At 39.4% G+C, this 22,359-nt stretch overlaps 1 pseudogene; it reads left to right on the forward strand.

Moving 5' to 3' along the window:
• Positions 1–4,523: 4,523 nt before the first annotated feature.
• Positions 4,524–22,359, forward strand: part of LOC126945895 (keratin, type I cytoskeletal 18-like) — an 86,046-nt pseudogene continuing 68,210 nt past the window's right edge.

Consider the following 22,359-nt stretch of genomic DNA (forward strand, 5'->3'; position numbering starts at 1 on the left):
TTTCTTTGTTTCTGTCTTTCCCTTAAGCACATTTTCTTTTTTAAAAAATATTCTGTATCCTTTATTTAGACTGTAATTCAAAAAATGCACGACTATTGCTGGGAGTTAAGTATCTGAGAAATTAAGCTCTAATACTGTTCACTGACTGACTGATTCAATTTCTTCACCTTGCTGTTCACTCTCCCATCTGTTTCTTTTGCCTAGAACCTTGTTCGTGTCATGGGATCCTTGGGGTGTTGCTTCACCAGATGCATAACTCTGTGACCAGTGGCACCTTTGCCTGAGTTTTGCTCAGGCCCTCTGGGCTCACTCCACCCACTCGACCTGGCAGGCTGCACTCAGCCACACTACTGACCTGGATCCCATGCCTGCCAAGGGTGAGCCAGGTGCAGAGCAGAGGGTTGTGTGAGTGAGCATGAGGACTGGCCACCGCACACAGCCAGGAATGCCTTCTGCAGCAGGGTGGGCAGATCCAGGCACTGGCAGCGGGCCAGCTCCCTGTGAGGCTGCTGCTGGACCAGGCATACTGCAAGCGGCTTCTACAACTGGCACCAGGAAACACAGTGGTCCCTGGAAACTTGGAGATGCCACGAATCACAGAGCTCCAAAGAGGATGTCACAGTTCTGGCTCAGGGAGCTTTTAGGTCTGGCCCTCCACCAAAAGGCTGCAGCTCTTCTCTCCTTCTTTCTTCTCTCCCTCTTGTTGCCCACGATGTGATGAGCAAAGGATGTGTTTCAGCCCTGCTTGTGTTACAACTCTTTTAGCCCCAGAATTCGGTGGGACCCGAGTTCTTGTCCTGCATCCAGGATGAATGAGGTACGTGGACAAGTGGAGAGTAAGCAAGATGAGAGGAGTTTTATTGAGCAACAGAACAGCTCAGAGGAGGCCCATATTGGGTAGCTGCTCTCCACAGGCAGGGTGTTCTGACAAGGTTTCAGCTCTCAGCAGAAAGGAGACCCTGGAGTAGGTAGCTCCTCTCCACAGCTGGCCATCCCATTGTCTGCTCAGCTCTCAGCAGAGAGGAGACCCTGGAGTGGATAGCTCCTCTCTGAAGCTGGCCACCCAGTGGTCTCCTTGAATCTGGCTGAGTCTGGGGTTTCTATGGGTCTCAGAGTGGAGGAAGTGTGTGTTGGTTAGTCCATAGGTGGTCCTGGGAAGGTCTGGAAAAAGCACCAAAAGTTCACACTCCAGTCCAGGGGACTGGCAACCCATCCCTCAGGATTTAGGCCCTCCCTGGCTTAAAGGTGGGGCTTCACCAGGACCCACCCCCTTCCACCAAGAAGCCCATCTGCCTTCTCTCATCATTCATGGCACCCAGGCTGTTTATGCCAAAAGGCACCTGCAGGCCAGTGCTGAGCTGCCCTCAACCTCCACTCAGCCTCCCTCCCATGCTCCTCAGCGCCCAAAGTCTGCAGGACACTGAGGCAGCAAGGGGCTGGTGTGTCAGCACTGCCTGGAGTTTACACACACCTGGCCAGGCTGCAGCAGCACCCGGGCTTGGCCCCAACCTGGCTCTGAAATTGGAGTGGGCACCAGGAGATGGGAGTGGCCAGGCAGCAGGAGCAGACACCTCTGAGCCTGCAGAGGCAGGGTGGGCCTTCCCAGGCCCCCAAGAGTGCAGAGATGCTCAGGTCTGCAGCCATGGCTTGGGTGGCTGCAGCTGTGCCTGGGAGGAGAGGGCTCCCATCTGCTCCCAGCCCCAAAAACATAGGGAGTCCTGGGTCCACAGCCACAACTTGGGTGGCTGGAGCTGTGCCCAGGAGTGCAGGGCTCCTGCCTGCTCCTGGCTCCTGCTGGCTCCATGGAACACACAGCCCTGGCCACAACTCCCCCACTGCAGCTGGCATCATGGCAGTGGCTGCTCCACATGTTTGTCACTGACATCAATTACATATAGTGGGCAAGCTAATCTCTTGATGGATATTGCCCAAGGAACATATGTCTTTAGCTCTTTTACAACTGTGGCCTCCAGCACCCTGATATAAGTTATAAGCCAGCCTGAACTTAACACATGGTACGTCAACATCAGTAACTCTCTATAACATCCAAATAGACACTCGTCAACATAAACAGACATTATCTTCCTTCCAGAGAAAAGATCTTAGCTTCTAAAAGGTCAGAAAAGTCCATCCTTAAAAGCAGAAACCTAATAGTGTCCTTTAAAGAGCTCCTCTTAACAAATGCCCCACATCTGTTCGCTCCAATGAAGGAATAAGTGGTTGAAGAAATAATCATTTAGAAAGATATAGGCACTGGCCCTGGATTTTGAAGCAGTGTAGTAAAGAGAATGATTTTACATAGAAAAAGCAACAGAAAATAAAACAATGTTTATGTACAGATTAGTAATTGGTTTTTTCTTTTTTTTCTTTTTTTTTTTTTTGAGACAGATTGTCACTCTGTCACCCAGGCTGGAGTGCAGTGGCATGATCTCAGCTCACTGCAACCTCCACCTCCCAGGTTCAAGCAATTCTCCTGCCTCAGCCTCCAGAATAGCTGGTATTACAGGTGCATGCCATGAAGCACAGCTAATTGTTGTATTTTTAGTAAGGACAGGGTTTCACCATGTTGGCCAGTCTGGTCTCTGGTCTTAAACTCCTGGCCTCAAATAATCCACCCACCTTAGCTTCCCAAAGTGTTGGGATTACAGGCATTAGCCATTGCACCCAGGCAGAAATTGCTTTTAAGTAGTTATACATACAAGCACATAGCCCTTTTAAAAAATAAAATTATTGACAATAACAACCATCACAAAAATGGCATTTACCTCACCAGGTATATGCAAGGAGTACATAAGAATTTATATTATCGTGCATTACATTTTGCAAAGTATAATACAAATATGAAGCCTTGTAATATAAACCAAAGGATACACATGGCTGACTACTATGTACCAGGCAGTATATTAGATGCTTTACATGCACCATCTAATTTAGTCACCAGTGTCAATTTAAGAGGTGGCTAGTTTTAGAGATAAGGACACAGGCTCAGAGATGTTAAACACCTCACTCAATGTCACACATCTAATAAGTAACGAGTTGTCTGGCATATGGATTTAAAGACAAAAATATTAATTGCATCTCTGTCACGACCAGGTAGAAAGCAAAATGTGAATGAGGTAGAGAATGATGCTCGAATGTCTTTATTGCTTCTTTTTCTGTTTCTTCCAGAAATTAGCCCTCACTTCCCAATATCCTAAGCCCTTTCCCCTTTTAGCATCTACTTGCACCACAGACTATATCACCACAAATACAAAACAACCCAGCCAATTCCTGACCTCTCTCAGCACCCTCAAACCACTAACCTTGCTTTCACATAGCCATTTGAAGATTGCTTAACAAATAGCAAACCTTGCATTGATTATTTGGCATTCAACTATGAGCCTGGTAAGTCTAAGAAGAATAACTTGCTTTTAGTGAAATAAGCCTCATTTTGCAAAGAACTGGTCATTTTGCTGTAACCAAGGTTATTTTTGCAGTAACCTGGACTCCTACAGGAAAAAAACAAAAACAAACAAACACAAAAAACCATAAAATATAACTTATTAATTCCTGCTCTAAGATCTTGAGAAGTCTATTTGTCATCCTTATCCAAAATATAAGCTATTTCCTCTTTTAGTTCAAGCCTTTTACCTCCTTCAAAAATCCATCAAAATGCATCTTTTTAAAGAAGCATTCCATATTAACCCATACCCATTCTGGCCAGAATTCTTCCTCTCCTTTAAGGAACCAGATTTTATAAAGTTATTTTGCCTTCACTACATTTAGTTTTCAAGCTGGTCTCAAGTTGTTTTATTTCTATATGTTGAATGTACTTAACCAGATGGTACACTGGCCCCTACTTAGATAAAGATCACCTACAGTAAAAATGGCACGGAACTTGATGTCTACATAAGAATCTAAAGTTCAATATGCTGCTAACAAAACATGGGAACTTTTGCATCTTTATTTGCCCATGTCTTAAATAATTAAATGTGTTCTCTAAAATATTCCAGGCTTTTTTCAACTTAAGAATTCTATCATTTTAGGATTTCTAACTCCTCTATGATATACTGCCACTAGGGCATCCAAGTTACTCTTCCTTTAATTCATACGCTAGATTTTGATGAGATATTCAGATCTTCTTCCATTAACTGTGACTGATAAAATTTTTTCTTCTGAAAACAGAAAAAAGTCATTATCATTACTGAAAATATTGAGGTCTAAGATGCTCAGTATCTAATAGTTCTAAGTACTATGACATACTTTCAGGCAACATCCAGAAAATAGCTTAAACACCATTCATTCAATAAGCATTTACTGAGTACCTACATGGCCAAGCTCTGATCTGCTATATCTCTGGACAAAATAAAGTACCTGACCTCAAAGAACTTATATTCTAATGAGGAAGAATGGAGACAGCTTTATTCAAATAAATTAAATCACATGTTGTAGCTGATGATATTAAATGCTACATTGAAAAAATTTACAGGGGCAGGAGAGTGGGATGCTGATTTTGGAGGGGGTGCAGTTTTAAAAATAAGGTCATGAAAGCCTTCACTGAAAAAATGAGATGTGAGCAAAGACCTGAAGGAGATGAGAGAGTGAACCAAGTGGATATCAGGAGGAAGAGTTTCCAGGTAGAGAAAACAGCATATGCAAAAGCCCTGACAAGTGTGCCTGAGGTATTTGAGAAAAAGCAAGAATACCAATACAACTGGAGTGGAAAGATTAAGAGAGACACTAAGGAGGGGAGGTAAAAGAGGTCATGGGGGCTTGACCATGAAGATCATTTTAGGCCATGTAAGGACTTCAGGGTTTACTCTGAAATGAAAGTCATTAGAGTGTGTTCAACACTGGAAAGTCATGATCCAACCGAGGTTTGAAAAGGAGACTCTGGTTGTTTTGAGAACAGTTGGAGTAGGAGAAAAGGTGAATGTAGGAGTTATTTGAAGGCTATTTTGATAATCGAGAAAAGGGACAATAGTCATTTGCACCAGTATAGTAGAAGTGGAACTAAAGAAAAGTAGTTAAATCCTGGATATATTTTAAAGATAGAGCCAACAGATTTTCCTAATGGGTTGGAATGTGAATTAGGGACATCATATTCATTAATGTATCTGTAAAACACAGCAGGAGAGTAATATTGGAATTATAGCTAGAATTATAGTAATACTAGAATAAGAATTATAGCTAACACATAGCACTTACTGCCAGCCAGGCATCATTCTAAGTGATTAAATTCATTTAATCCTCATAATAACTCTATGAGGTAGGTACTGTTTTTATACCAATTTTATGGATAAATAAACTGAAGCACAAAGAAGTAATCCACCTAAGGTGACACAGCTAACATATGGTAGAGCTAGAATTTAAATTCAAGTGGTCTGACTTCAGAGTCCATGTAGTTAAACTCTATGTTTATTATTGTTCATAGTTCAGTACTTATACAGGCACACATGAGGATGGAAATAATTTCCTATTGACCACTATTTTATTAAAATATTTTCAATTGGAAGCTCAACTTTTTGTTGCCCTTGCCATGAGTTTCACTGGCCTCTTACTAATGCATTTTTCAGGGTGCAAGATCAAGTGTTATCAGTACAACCAGCCAGGGAAAGTCCAATGGCATGTTGAATAAATAATGTCCTTTGGAAGCATCAGAATTGTTCCAATGTATATTTAGAGAAAGCAATGAAAGACAACTAATCATTCAGAAAGAAACATTACTAATTCATGTAGGAGACTTACCTCACATCCTATAGGAAATCTCTAAGGACTCTTTAAATGTATCAACCCTCTAGACAACTTGCTGTGGGCAACTTACTGCACCCATTCTACAACTAGAAAGCTGAATTTTCAAGAGTTAACTGGCTTGTCCATAGCTAGGAAGTAAATAGAGGAGACCCATGTCCCAAAGAAGTCTTGAATGTATATCTAACAAACCACATGTGGCCAGGCATGGTGGCTCACACCTATAATCCCAGCACTTTGGGAGACCAAGGCAGGCAGATCATGAGGTCAGGAGATCAAGACCATCCTGGCTAATCCAGTGAAACCCCATCTCTACTAAATATACAAAAAATTAGCCGGGCGTGGTGGCGGGTGCCCGTAATCCCAGCTACTCAGGAGGCTAAGGCAGGGGAATTGCTTGAACCCGGGAGATGGAGGTTGCAGTGAGCCAAAATTGAGCCACTGCACCACTGCACTCCATCCTGGGTGACAGAGTGAGACTCTGTCTCAATAAAAAATAAATAAATAAATAAAAATAAATAAATAAACCACATGTACAAAAACAAAAGAAGGATAAAGAGAGTATGACTTATCACCCTGTATGACACTCCTCCCATTAAGCTCAATATGAGTCAGCATTGATCATGGGCCAAAAAAAAGCTAATACAATCTAAAATACAGTATAAAATGTATGGTATTTAAGGAAGCTAATAAAGCTGGTTCATTATCCTCTAGTCAGACTACACTGGAGGTATTGTATTGACTTCTGGCCACTACTCTTTTATAAGGATGTGTACAAACTGGGAAAGTGTTCAGAAGAGGGAGATCAGGACAGAAGCAATTGGGATCTTGCCAGATAATCATAATGGTAATAATTACTACTTATTAAGCACTTATCATGTAATACACTTAATGCTTTACATGTATTAGCTCATTTAGTACTCACAAAAAGAGCATGGCTACTCTCTGAGGCTCAGAGATGTTAAGTAACATGTCTAAGTTCAAACAGTAAATAAAAGGTGGTGCTAAAATTTGGACCAATGTCTTGATGATTCCACTGTAATATGTTGGACTTTTAAGAGAGAAAAGATTATTTATCACATGCCAACACTTTACACAGATTATCTCGTTGAATCCTCATAACAGCTGTATAAGGTATCATTTTTACAATCCATATTTCACAGGTAAGAAAACAGAAATTTGGAGTGGTTTGGAACCTAACCAAGGACACACAGCTAGCAAGTGGCATAAACAAAATATGACATGAAGAATGGCTGGAGACACTAGAGATGCTCATCCAGAAGAAGGAAATTCTGGAATATTATTTGAAGATGTAAGTTTGAAGAAAGTCAGTTTGAACTATTTGTATCTTCTGACGTTGAAATTATAAGATCAACCTATTGTGCTCTGTACATTATTCATTTCCTTTACCACATATGCATTCACGTATTGATTTAACAAATTGTGTTGCACTACTGCAAGTAATAAACTGTGCCATGTACTGAACATGTGGGTGTAAACAAAACAGATAAGGTACCTGCTCTTAGGAAACTTAGATTATTATTTTGCCTTATCTTACTTCACCTTCTGCCATCCTATATTTTTAACCCCCTTCAAAACTCAAACTCACCTCAAAAGTCACTTTTTCCTGCCCCAGGAATCTTCAGTGATAGATTGACTGCTCTTCCACCCCTGCCCCCTATAGCCCCACCCTCACACCACACACACACACTCACACACACATACATAATGCTGGCATTCCTTTATTTTTCTTGTATTCTATTACTTTGCCATTATTGTTATTGGTAATGAGATATTTCCCCTCATTCATTCATTTGCTCAATTGTTCACTAATTATCAAGCACCTAGTATGTACCAGGTGGTGTCCTAAGGACTAAAGATGTGATGGTGGTCAAGAACGACATTACAGTAGTATTTTGCCTTCTCAGATTTACTGTAAACTTACTTTTATCTTTTTGACCTACCTTCCCCATTCCTTATCTAGCTAGCTGCTTCTGATGCTTTTGTGTGGAACACCTTAGGGCCTCTCACAGCTCAGTTTGAAACCTACTGAAAATGGTAAACCTTTCATCTAGTATAGGAATCCCATGTACTATATCCTGAAAAGTTGGCCATCCTGGTTTTTAACAAGGATATGTACAGTAAAGGTGAACTTACCGATTCTTACAATCATCTGTTGTAATGTCATACAGTAATTTTTTTAGATTAAATTGAACTCTATTTCATTCTGGCTTTCATTCATTGGTTCTAGTTCTGTCCAACTCAGATATAAAAGTAAGTTATATCTTTCTATCAGCAGCCTTTTAAATATTTGAAGATATCTATTATATCTTCCTTTTGTCTCCTTTTCTTGAGGTTAAATATCCACATTCCCTCAATTAAAATGTTTTTTTTTTTAAAAAAAAACCTGTTAAATGTCCTTATTAGCCCTCTCTAGAAGCAATATCTCTCAACATATAGTTTATTTTGTTTTATTTGTCCATTTAAAGAAAAGAGAGTATCTACTGAAGTAATTCTTTCCCTCAGGACTTTGTGACCCACATCCTGATGAGAAGAAATATACACTTAAACATTCTATGTCTTTCAACTTAGTGCTGATTATAAATTTGAAATGTTTGCCAAGAAGTCTTCCAAGGGTTGTGAGGTAAGAGCTAGAGGCCAGGAGAGCAGACAGTTTTACAGCATGAACCTAAAATGGGATTCTGACATTCACTTTGTCTTGCCTGGGGAACTGGTGGAGTAGACCTACTTACTTGAGAGTCTGAGAAACCGTCTAGGAGATAATTTTTCCTCAGCTAAGGAGTAACCAGACACAACAAACTTAAATTGAAAACAAAGAATGGATGAATCTAAGTACAAAGGATTTGTGTCTTTCCCCAGTCCATATTGAATTCACGTTTGAGGCTTACAGAGAACATGTAAAAACTAAAATGTTTTGGTAAGATCACTGTAAGATACTGGGCATAAGCATCAATATGTGGATATACCTCTAATACAGGGGAATATACCTCTAATACAGGGGAATACAAAGGGGACAGGAAGAATCTGTTCCTACTTGCCAATGAAGAGCAGTGTAGATTTGAAATTTTGAGGGCTCTGGTTTATCAGTTTTTGCAGAAGACAGTGGTGCCTGGCAGATAAAGCCATATCTGGTAGATGCCCAGTGGAAGAGATGGTACTTGATGGGTATGAGGTTACATAATGCATATTTATTGATAATGGGTGGCAAGTAGTAATTAGTAATGGCAAACTAATTCAAGAATAAACATTAAAAACCCCGAGAACTCCCAACAATAACTTAGATGTGACTTTGAAGGGGATATGTAGATCCTATGTCAGCAATTAGGGAAGAATTAGCTAAATGTATTGCTATTTTTAATGTGACTCGAATTGTACCCATAAGCTATTGTTCTAGGTCAAAATGTCCCTAGAGAACAGTGCTTCCTAATGAAGGTATATCAGTATCATCCCTCCTGTACTTTTTTTCATAACACCAAGCCCAAGAACCACCCCCAAGTACTCTTATTTAATAGGACCAAGATAGGACCTAGCAATCTGTATTCTGAAAACACTCCTTCTGTGGTTGCATTATACATCTCAAAAAACCAGTGTTATAGACCAGATGTCATCAACCTTTTTCTGTAAAGGGCCAGATAGTAAATATTTTTGGCTCTGTGAACCACAATCTCCATTGCAACCACTCAATTATGCTCTTATAGTGTGAAAGCGGCTATAGATGATAAATACAAACAAATGAGCACACTGTGCTCAACATAACTGTATTCACCAAACAAGGCAAACAGACCATGTGCCATATATAGTTTGCTTACTTCTGATATAGATGATCAATGATTAAGTTAATGGCAGATCCCCTATGTCAAGTTGGCCCATACTACTTAGATACAACAGACAATGAGAAGCTATTTATCCTATGTTAAGCGGAGAGAAGTGACACCATGAGATAGTTTGAATGGACATTGTTGCTATTCATTCTTGCTCATTAGTCAGAAGGAAAAGACACAAATATTCCCAGAAGTTTAAATCTAAGCTTCCTGATCACATTCCAAACTTGAAACTTGAGGAAGATAGCCTAGGGACCAATACACTGGAGTTAGAGTAGACAGTTTTCCAATCTAGGAGGCAGGTGTTTAATGCAAACTGGTTCAAGAAGAGTTTCAATAATTCAGAGTGTCAGCTCTCAAATAGGTTATAAAGGGAAACATAGGTTGTTTAGGAGGTCCCTAAGTCTTGAGGATGATGTCAGGAAGGACAAACAGGTCTACCTGCAAAATATCCTTTGGTTTTGGGTCCCAGTTTTTGTAATTTTAGACTGGTTGAAACGCAAGTGAGAACTTTCATGTTCTTATACAAGAATACTGATTGGATTGAAAGGCTTCACTGCTCATAGTCTGGCTAACTTTTCAGTTCTGGAACAATGTGAAAATCTTCTGAGGCCCATTTCAGCTTTAAAATTCGATGGTTCCATTATTCATTCTCTTTTCACATTCATTTTAAGGGATTTCTTATATCAATAGTAAGCCATCAGGCTGAAACACAATCAGGAAGCACAAATGAGAAAATGGCTCTCTGCATACTCCTCTTCTTAGGAAGGAAGTGTCAGGCAGTTGGCTAAGGCTTCACTGGGCGACTTTGTTGCTTTTTCCCTTCCATCTAAAGCACTTGAGGAATGTAAGGGATTATACAAAGTCAGGATCTAAAATCATTACTAAATCAATAACTAAAATCCATATCAGAGGCAACTTGGTCATGAGCTACTCAAATCTAGGGAAGACACCTTCCTTTGGACATCAAAATTTGTCCTCTTCCTAATTGAATTAATCACAAATACATTGTTTTTTTTTTTTTTCTGTAGCCTACCCATTTAGGCTGTGTGAATAACTGTCATTGGAGGGAGTAGGAGTACAGCAAGCACTTTAATGGCTTTCTTAAAAGGGAAACTTTGTTTGAGGAGTAATTGTGGGTTTTTTTTTTTTTTTTCTTCCCAGCTATTACTTTTCTGCTTTTAAATCTTAATGTCTCATCTGGATGAGCACCTTATCACTAGCCAACAGGGAAATGTGATGTTTGTATTTGTATTTGCATTTATATGGCATTTTCATACAATGTATCTCACACTGCTGACAGAGCAATGAATCATAGGCCTATAGCACCCTCTCTACATGCATCGTGGGAACAGCCATCTTCCACATGCTCTACAGCAGCAAACTAATTAATCTTTCTTAATTTTAATTTATAAGGAAGATGCTTTGGCAAGGGAAGCATGGAATAGTGTGTGTGTCTGCCTGTCTTGTTTCTCCCAACTTTCAGGAGGCATTAAGAGGACATCACACAAGTAGCCATGTGTCCTCAGAATCTGTCCTTTGCTGACACTGTTACTGGTAGAATCCTAGGCTGGATGGTTCATTGCAGCTTTTGTGTTAAGAATGTTTGCCTTTTATAAACTTGTAGCAGAGGAGAGGCAAGCACATAGATCTGGCACACAATTGCTACAGAATCACCTAGGGAATTAAGCTTGGATATCACATCGGTCCCCCTTCAGAAATAGTTCCTATTCAATAGACATTCATGCTCTTTTTAAAAATCGTGTTCAAGGTTCTTTGTCATTAGCAAGATACTACTGATGATGGAAACCTATTGTGGAGTTAGCTCTGTGGAAAGCTGAGTCTGTTTAGGAGCTTTGAGGTAGGTATTAATAACTCATTGCTCAATACAGAGGTGCCTACAACATGAGATCAATTTCTCTCAACTCGGAGAGCACCACTCTTTTACAAACTATTCCAAGGGCCCTGCCAGAGGCCTGCTGGAAAATCCACTGAGCTGGATTGTCCAAGCTGAATTGTTTAGGCAAAATTTTTTCCCAGCTTTATTGGAGTATAATAAATGTTTACTGACAAATATAAATTGTATATATTCAAGGTATTCAATGTCATGTTTTGATATATGTTTTGATGCAACATTTACCACATTCTTACATAAAGCTAAATGGTCAGCAACCCCCAAACACAAGAAGTAAGTGCATGCATAAGTTACAACCCTCACAATGTTAAGACTCTCTCCTGAGTTTCATAGAGGATGCGGCCCAGAAATTCTTTTGAGTTGCCAATAAGATACAGCCTTACAGTGATTAAGGAACAACTGATCTCCATCTTTATGGCAGGTCCCATAGATTTCCTCTATCCAGAAAGGCCATAATATTACAGTGTTTAGTAAAATAAATAATTAGTTACACATGAGGTATAAATCATGCCTACTCCTAACCTCCCCTACTCCCCCCATTGCCTTGTTGCAGATGACCTGCCTAGAGGCTCTATTATGGTTGTTTGAGTGAAACATGGCTCAGGTATAAGTCCTGCAGTGTGAGGCCAAGAAACATATCTGGCTGGGTACATTTGCAACTCTCAGGCCCAGTGCAAAGATTATAAAATGATCTCCAGAGCTTGTGGATGTCATTTAAATCAGGGTCCATGATAGGAAAACAAATGGTTGAGTGAGATAATAGGGGCTTGTGTGATATTCTGAATTCCTCAGTCTTTACTTTTAGCCAATTAAAATTAATTCCTTCAGCCTCACAGCCTGGAAATCCCAAGTTCCCAGACATGTCAAGTTGTGGTTCAATTTTGAGACACAGGCAATTCCTCAAGAAACCCCAGCCTGACACAATCAAATAAGCCTTGTCAAAGTCCACCTAATCAAAAACCCCACACTTAATCACATCAGCTTCTTTAGCTCCAACTAGACAGACTCCCATCAGGGGATGGGAACTCTCAGTCAATACTGGATGTTATTCAAATAATCTGAGCTGCAGCACTCCAGAACTGCATCCCAGTTATGGGAAATCAGCTGCAGCTAATTAAAAGCAGTTTATTGTCTCCCACACTCTAGTCCCAGCCTCTCCTCATAACCAGGTACAGCTTGTAGTGCTTCTCCAATCACAGCACTGCATCAGGGACCTGGGCCAGACAATTAATGAGACTGTGAAATGCAGAAAGCCAGTAAGTAAAAGCAAAGGTAAAGTTTGTGGCAGAGGAAGGGAGTCCACAGAAAGGTATAGCACTCTGAGGGAACCTGGTAAAACAGCCTCCAGATTCACACACTAGTTAGCACATTGGCAGACTGTGCTTCAGCAGCCCAGGGCTTCCTGTTTCCAACATCAGCAACTTTCTCAAAACATTAGGCTTAGGGAGACTAGGCCTTTGTCCATAGCAGTATTATGTTAGATAGTGGCTTGTTAGCATTCCAATTCAAATTGACAGCTCAGGAGTCTTTTACCATAGCTTATTAAAACGTAGAGGAGAAGACATTTTGGTCATGTATTCAGTGTCAGCTGAGCCAGACACAGTGGCATAACAGTTTTTGTGTAATGAGGTCTGTTGCTAAGCAAGCTCTCAATTCCTGTCTCCACCATTTACTAGCTGTGTGGTCTTGAGCAGTTCCTATACATCTCTGAGCCTGTTTCTTCATGTGTAAAATAGGGATAATGATAGAAAATAATGCATGTAAACGGCATATAACTATCATTAAATTGTAAATGGTGCATACATTTTAGGTAGATAGATGATGAGAAAGGGAAGGGAAGGGGGAAAAAGCAAGGAAGGAAGGAAGGAAGGAAGGAAGGAAGGAAGGAAGGAAGGAAGGAAGGAAGGAAGGAAGGAAAGAAGGCAGGCAGGCAGGCAGGCAGGCAGGAAGGCCCAGTACAGTGCTTGGAACATAGAATTCATTCAACAAATGCTGGTTTTCCTCCTTTATTCTATCAACAAACCACCCCTAGGCAGAATCTAATAGAAAGGGGGTGTATTAGTCCCTCTACTGGCACCAAGTTACTGTATTAGTCCATTTTCATACTGCTGATAAAGACATACCTGAGACTGGGTGATTTACAAAAGAAGGAGGTTTATTAGATTTTCAGTTCCACATAGCTGAGAAGACCTCACAATCATGGCAGAAGACAAGGAGGAGCAACACACTTCTTACGTGGATGGCAGCAGGCAACAAAAGAGCTTGTGCAGGGAAACTCCCATTTTTAAAACCATCAGATCTCGTGAGACCCATTTACTATTACAAGAACAGCATGAGAAAGACCCACCCACATGATTCACTTATCTTCTACATGGTCCCTCCCACAACACATGGGAATTATGGGAGCTAGAAGATGAGATTTTGGTGGGGATACAGAGGCAAACCATATCAGGGTGACTAGATAAGAACATGGATGGCTCACTACAAACTCATTTATTAGGAATATCACTCAAAGCTCAAATCCTATTAATATGGGATAAACTATACCATTTCATTGAAAGAAGTACAAAACTGCTTGTGAATTCATAGTGTACATTTTTCTTATCTGTCTCCCCTAAAAATATTATATCATTGCATGACAGAAGGGGCTTGGTTTTGTTGACTACTATGTCTCCTTCCCTAGAACAGAGTGTAAAAGCCAAAAAATGCTAGATATGTTGAATGAATGATAAATCCAATTGCAGGCATGTCTTTCTTACACAAAATCTGTCTTCATGAAAACTGTAAAAATATGTTTTAAATGTTCCTTAATTCTTGGGATACTCCTTATGGTGGGGCAATTCTTTTTACTTGTTTATTTAGCAAATACTCATTGGGTGCCTGTGATATGCCAGGCACCGTTCTAGTCATGGGAAGTAATAGTGAAAAAGATATATGTATGACCTGCCCTTGTGAAGCTTGAAATATAGCAGGAAATTGACATGTTAAAAAATCCTTCTGAGCAGTATGAATGCCTATTTGGGATGTTTCAATCATTGTATAATATGTTTAGTTAAGGTAGATTCTAGCTACACTAAAATAATCACAACCAATGATGGGCTTTTGACATTTGGGTCTGTGTTAACTAGTTCAGTGGGCTGAAGTTATTGAGGCTATAGTTACACCCTCCTATATTTCCCAAAGAGCCTGTCTGAATCTGAACACACACAAACTCTCACTGCACATTTAAATTTCCCTGTTGCACTATTCACTTTCTATGTTTCCTTTAGATTCACAAGAAGATACAGTCCTCTTTTTCAAGGCACACAACTCCATGGGTGCCTGTATTTATTTCCTATTACTACTGCAACTATTTACTACAACTTAGTGGCTTAAGCAATACTAAACTCTTATCTTATTGTTCTGGGGATCAGAAGTCCAACACAGGTCTCACTGGTTTGAAATCAAGGTGTCAGCAAGGCTGTATTCCATTCTAAAGGCTTCAGGGAAAAAATCTGTTTCCTTGTCTTTTCCAGTTCCTAGAAGCTATTTGCATGCCTTGGCTCATGGACTCCTTCCTCCATTTTCAAAGCCAGTGGAGTAGCATCCAAATATCTCTCTGACTTTGACACTACTTTTCTCATCACATCTCCTCCTCTCACTCTTTTAAGTCTCCTTGTGAATATACTGGGGTCACCCAGGTAGTCCAGGATAATCTTATCTCATGGTCCTTAATTTAATAACATCTACAAAATCTTTTCTTCCAGGTTTCTTACTCCATTGGAGCTGCTATAACAAAATAGTATAAACTGGATAGCTTATAACCAACAGAAATTGATTTCTCACAGTTTTGGAGGCTGGATAGTTCAAGATGGAGGTACCAATAAACTTGGTGTCAGTTGAGGGCCTGATTTTTTGTCCACAGGTGGTGACTTCTTGCTGTGTCCTCACATGGTGAAAGGGGTGAATGAGCTTCCCTCGGGCCTATACTTTAAGAGCACTAATACCATTAATGGAGGCTCTGGTCTCATGACTTAATCACCTCCCAGAAGCTCCTACCTCTTAATACCATCATCTTGGTAGACAGAATTTCAGCATATGAATTTGGCGGGGACACAAACATTCAGACCATAGCACCAGATAAAGTAACATATTTACAGGTTCCAGAGACTAGGGTGTGGACATCTTTGAGGACGTCATTATTCTGCCATCACAGTACTCATGGCCCCTTTTTATCTAATATGTTTCTGCGATATAACCCTTTCTTCTCTTGCCTCTCATTTCTTCTTGATTTTTGAATATGAATATGAAAATGTTCATGTCTTCACTCATTAAAAATAACCCTTCTTTCTGACATTATATTCCTTGGGTCATATTTCTTATATACTTCAAACCATCAAACATCTTGAAAGAGAAAGCTATACTTGCTGCCTCCACTTCCTCAACCCAAATTGCTTTGTTCTTCTCCGTAGTTCTCATCCTACTTCTTTGTCATTTCTTTCTCAGCTTTTTAATCAGCTTTTTCTATCTGTAAACATGTGTAAAGTCCTAGGCTCAGTCCTAGGTCCTGTATCCTTCTCTCTATGTACTTATTCCTACACAAGCTTTAGTGAATACCTTGACTCATTCACTCATTAAATATTTGTTGAATATCTACTGTGCCATTTATTTTTGTAGATATTGGATGGAGATGGTTTCAAAATCTATACCTTAGCTCTGATATATCATAAATCAGTCCATTTATCTGCATCTTCACTGCCACTGCCATCAATTGGACAATTAAAACAGCCTCCCATCTTATTTTCCAGCCTCTTCCCTTGCCCCAGCCAAATCCCTTCCATACGCAGCACGAAAAGTGACTTTGGTAAAATAAAATGATCATGTCACTTTCTTAAAGTCCTTCAAAGGATCCCCATTATCTTCAGGATAATATTCAGACCCATTATTTTGGCATACAAATCCTTCCACATTCTGGGCCCTAATTTCCTTTTCAGCTTATTTTATTGCCTATGCCTACCCTTGTAGTCTATGCTTTAGCCATACCAAATTAATTTCTGTTCCCTAAAAGAGCTCAAGGCGTCTGTATATTGTCTTCCTGTTGCTTGAAACACCTTTCTCTCTGACACACGCTCTCTCTCTCTCTCTCTCTCTCTCTCTCTCATCTCTCTCTCTCTCTCTCTCAACCTGGCTCACTCCTACTCAATCTGAGAGCATCTCTTAGAAGAGAGTTTGTTCAGAAGCCTTTCCTGAATATCCAGTCCTAAATTTGATATTCCTCTTCTATGATTTTCCTATCGAAAGAAAGGATAACATGACATGATACCATAATGTTTATTTTTTCTCTCTCCTTTCCTAGCTTCGTACTCCTTGAGGGACAAGTGTGTATTTTAGTCATCAATATAAGCAAAACAGCTAGCACTATGCCTAGAAGTATAAGGTAGATGCTCAGTAATGATTTAGTGAATGAAAAAATAAATAAGTGAGCAAATTAAATTATAACACAGAACAAATACCTCACTAGAGTATCAGAGGAGAGCCTGAGAATATTTCCAGCCATCATTCCATCCCTATTCTTTTTTTTTTAGACAGAGTCTCACTCTGTCGCCCAGGCTGGAGTGCAGTGGTGCAATCTTGGCTCACTGCAAGTTCCACTTCCTGGGTTCATGCCATTCTCCTGCCTCAGCCTGCCAAGTAGCTGGGACTACGGGCACCTACCACCACGCCTGGCTAATTTTTTTTTTTTTTTGTATTTTTTCATAGAGATGGGGTTTCACTGTGTTAGCTAGGATGATCTCAATCTCTTGACCTCATGATCCACCCATCTCAGCCTCCCAAAGTGCTGGAATTACAGGCGTGAGCCACTGTGCCCGGCCTCCATCTCTCTTCTTATTCCTTTACCACTATGTCTATCTTTGTCTCCCAGAGTCCATACCAGGATTCAAAAGGGGAGATAGTTTCCTATCATATGAAGTGGGAAATTCCATATAAACCCACCTTGGCCCTTTTCATACCCCAAACCTCCCAGCTTTCATTATTATTTACTTATATAGGTTAAATTATTATATAACAATGAGGCCGGATTTCCAATTCCAACTTCAATTCAATTTTACCAGAATAGAGAACCTGTCCAATCATCTACAGTTTTGGACACTATCATGAGAATTGATGTATCACAGAAGCACAGCAGACAAAATAGAGCTCTAATGGGATGAGACTTCAGCTACTATAATTTTGCCCAGGTCTGTGGAGTGCAAGTGATAAATACTGGAAACTGAGAAGAAGAGAGAGCTTAGAAAAGACACCACCAGTATTAACTAGGAGGAGCTTGAAGACATTAGATTCTTGAGACGGGCCTGGGAAGTGAAATGCTACCCCTAGAGAATGAGTTGGGCACCAAAGCCAAATGTGACTTCAGCCTTAGTTCTTGGGACCAAGACATTTAAGATAATATGGCTTTCAAGAGGACCAAGGGGTAGAGAGCAAAGGTACGGATCAAAATATTCCTTGGATATTTCTAACAATACTGCTTAATGGAGGGCCTATAAGAACAAAAGAGAATATCTACAGTTGGATTTAGCCTTCACAATTAATAAATCTTTCCACAGCTCTAGAGATTAAATAATTATTTCATTTCAGCTTTATTAAATAATACAAATTCAGCTCATTGGTAATGAAAATAATCATAAGTCACTGGAGAAAGATGAGAGATCTGACCTTTTAATTAAAGATCAGCAGTCTCTAGCAACAGTATGCTAAAATCATAAAGGCAACATGACCTTTAAATATCTTCCCTAAGGATGATGTAAATGGGGAAAATTGCATGAGTGATTGTATGTGTGTTTACAGACACATACACATATGTGTATATATACACACATACATATCTAAAATGTACTACCCTACAACAGTTAGATTGAAGAGCATTGATCCCATGAAATGTAGAAAAATCAACATAATTCTCAACAACTTGAAGGTACAAAAGTAAATTGCACATATATTTTGTTTTTAATAGCTTTTACAAAATGGTCATGCATAAAGTTCAGTTATTTATATCATTCTAACCCTGTAACCACTAAGCAAATTTTCAGTATAAAATACCCATCCAAGTGTTCCAATGTTCATTTTGTCTTTTGTTTTTTCCATATAAACCAAGATGAAAATCAAATGGCTATCTTATTTAGAGTTCTTCTGGGAGTATGGAGCAGGGAGCAAAAAGTTAATTAAGCTAGCTGATACCAAAAAAAAAAAAAAAAAAAAAAAAAAAAGTTGTGGTGGAATGCATTGGAAGAACATAGTATTATGTCACAGATCCTAGGTTAGGAAACATAGACAATTTTCATGAGGATCCAGAATTATGAACTGCAATACTGGTCAGAGCAAAGACAGCCACTTCTATTTTCTGTCTCTTTTGCTTGATCTCTTCTCTCTTAATCTGTCTGTTTCTCTGCTTCTCTCTTTTTTTCTCTGTCTCACTCTCTCCCTCCCTCCCAGCTTTCCACATACTATGTGCACATAGCCAAAACAAAGCCACCACACTCCCAGCCACATATGACCCCCGGTTGGAGCATGCAAAGAGACCAGTTGTAATCTCTGGTCCTGATTTCAATTTCTCAGAAACAAGGACTTTTTAAAATTTATTCTGCCTCTACTATGAACACTGTAGTAGATATCATGTGGGGTGTCAGCCTAGACCATACCCCATTCTCTAAAATCTTCTCTCCCAGAGGTGAAGAGCTACATCTCAATTTATACTATCTCCTGGGCTCAGCTGGTTGAACAAGAAATGGACACTTGAGTCTAGAAACACATTATAACATTTAATGTTATAGTTACCATGCATAAGCATATTGCCTAGAAAAAATAACTAATATCCCCAAAAGTGGTCTTAATCTATTATCTGGAGTTATGCTCATTTAAGTAAAAAGTATTTCACATCAAGAAACAACATATTATAATGTCGTTCACAGACCTTACTATACATTGTAAGACACTTTTCAAAATTTTATATCCAATTGAAGTAAGAGATTATAAACTTGAACTATAAAAGAAAAAATATCCGTAACACATAGATGAAAGCTGTAAGAGTTTTTCAATATTGACTAGAAGGAAAATGTGGCACCTGATCACCTGGTGGCATTGCACTTATCTGGCACCTTTCTCAGAGAGGCAGAAGTGTGATTCAAGTATCATTTAATTATCCTTAAAATAACTCCCTCTGAAAGAAAAGAAACAGCATCTAGGTTTCTAGCTTTAAGGACTGAAATCATACATGGCATGCTATTTAAATTTAACACAATAATCCCATTACTGTCATCAGACCTGTTTAAAGAAATCTGTTTTCTGGCATGGTCAAGGGACAAGGTTAGTCTAAGATTCTACTTGATAATTACTAGTCTGCATGAGACAACTTTCAAGAACGAACAAGAGAAAATATATTTGATACTGAAAGAAGACTGAATAGAGCTTGAACTTTCTTTTGATGATTCAGAAGTCACTTCATGAAGCCACAGGGTCCCAGGGCTCATGTTATGAATATCAGTTCTCTTTGTATAGTTACTGTGGAAAGGGACCAGTTAATGGGGAGTTATTAATGATAGGAGGCCAAGTAAATCAGCTTTTGCTTATACAATGAAATATGGCTACTGAAATATTATATATTTATTTATACCTTATTTTGCAGGAGGCTGCATTCTTTGAGATTTTGTTTCAAACTAGATAGTATACAATAATTCAGAAATCTCCAGAGGCTAAAGAACAAAGGGCTATAAAGAAAAATGTGTGCCTTGTAAGCAGTGTTCCTAGTAATTTGTTTAAGTTGTAAGCAGACAGTCATGCTATATCAGCAACAAACTGTGAAGACTGAGCAAACTGATAGAGATATCATTGCTGTAATCCAATAAAACTTTCAGCAAGGCTGTTATCCAGTGCACATCCAATGGACTACATACTAATTACTACAACATGAGTTTGCAACATGCAATCTCATGTTTTTAAATCATATTTACTGAATATTAACTCTGTGTTAAATATCATGCTAAGTATTATGAGTACAAAGATAAATAGGACACCATCCTTGTCCTCCAGGAGATTGAAGTATGAAGAAAGAAGCCAAACTGATCAAATGATTTAGAAGTACAGCGGTACAAATATGTACAATATGTTTTGAGAGCCCAATTTAGTCTTGAGGATAGGGAGTAGAAAGCAGGTCAACCTCTTTGGAAGAAGTGATACATGAATTGATTCTTAATGGAGTTAGAAGTGCACTAAGAAAAGGATGGGACTGCAGTCACGACAAACAGACCTCATGAGCAAAGATGTAGTAGCAGCAAAAACTTTGTGGACTGTGTGTGAAGAAAAGGCAAACAACTTATCTCTGCTGGATTATAAAGTACGAAGCCAAGAAAAGGCTGGGAAATGAGGGAATAGCAGATCAGCAAAAGGTTCAAAAACAGAGAGTACTGGCAATGACTTTATCACTTTCCCTTTGCAATGTTAGTTCTTTAGCATTATTGTGGACATTTTATATTGACCCAATTTCATTGTCATTCTCACTATACAAACAAGTGGAAACAGATTTCAGATTTTAGCCTCTGGCATTTGAAGTTACCCTGCACCCAACTGTACTTCCCTGCCTTGTTCCAGAACCAAATTTCCCTGTGCTTCACCTACTAACAGAAACTAACAGCCAAAGTGCCTGACTTCCCTCATACCCTATCTCCAAACCTGGAAGACCTCAGTCAAATAACCTAGACGCAGGATGTCCTGATGTACCTGATGCTCTGGACCATAAGATTTTTGAATTGCTTTCCTGGTCTGGGGTTTGTGAAAGGGTATGAATCTAATTCTGGGAGGAATGGTCTTCAACATGTAAGCATCCTGAAACAGAGCAATATAAAGGGTAAGATCAGTGTTAATACAGTTAGGGAAAAGAACAGTAATGATGACAGATTTGTATCATGGCATTCAGTTAGCTTATATATGTGTAACACTCTGCTAGGGGATTGATAGGTATCATCTTGGACAATCCTATAAGGTACATATCATCTCCACTTCACAGAAAAGGATACTAAGGCCCTGACAGGCTATATGAGTCACTCAAGGTTTCACAAGCAGTATGTAGCAAGATTCAAACTCAGGCTTTCTGACTTTGAATTTGAAGCACTCTAAAACATAACACCCTAACAAGTGGAAGAAAGAAAGATGTAGGAACTGATTCATTCCTTCTTTGATCCAAGCTCCTAAGCATGAAGAAGCTACCACCAGGGATATCAAAAAGGGACAAATGAGAAGTCTCTCCAGCCCCCAAATACCCTCATTCCCTCACCCTACTCTCACCTAATAGCCCTTTAACAGTAAGGAGGACAATATACCTCCTTCTGCTCCTAAAGACTTAAAGTTGGAGATAGTCAGACAAGGGTTTCAATCCCAGCTCCCCTTCAAACTAGCTGTGAAACCCAGAAACTTTTCTGAGCCAAGGCTTCATCACCTGTAAACTTGATGCCATAATAACAACCTCGTCTTCCTGGTATATCATGATATTTAAATTATTAGAAGATGAAAAAAAGGATCTATTGCAGTGAGTTTGGCCTAGAAGGTGCTCAACAATCTGAAAAAGTATATTCAATCATTCAATCATGTTCTCTATCAGCAGTATCCTCTATTGCCTCACTCCTTCATTTTTCAAGTATGTTGTTTCTACCAATATCCAAAATTAAATTGTTTACTAAGATAATTCACATGTACATTTACTTTCTTCTTACTTCTGGGAAGCTAAGCATTTCAGGGGAAAGTTATGTGAATACTATGCTCAATTCTTTTACACGAAACCTTATTGTTCAACCTTTTTGCAGATACTGCTCTAACCAGATTACCAATGAATGACCTCTTTATCGT

Source organism: Macaca thibetana, chromosome X (assembly GCF_024542745.1).
Source record: "Macaca thibetana thibetana isolate TM-01 chromosome X, ASM2454274v1, whole genome shotgun sequence".
In the NCBI taxonomy this organism is placed as follows: Eukaryota; Metazoa; Chordata; class Mammalia; order Primates; family Cercopithecidae; genus Macaca; species Macaca thibetana.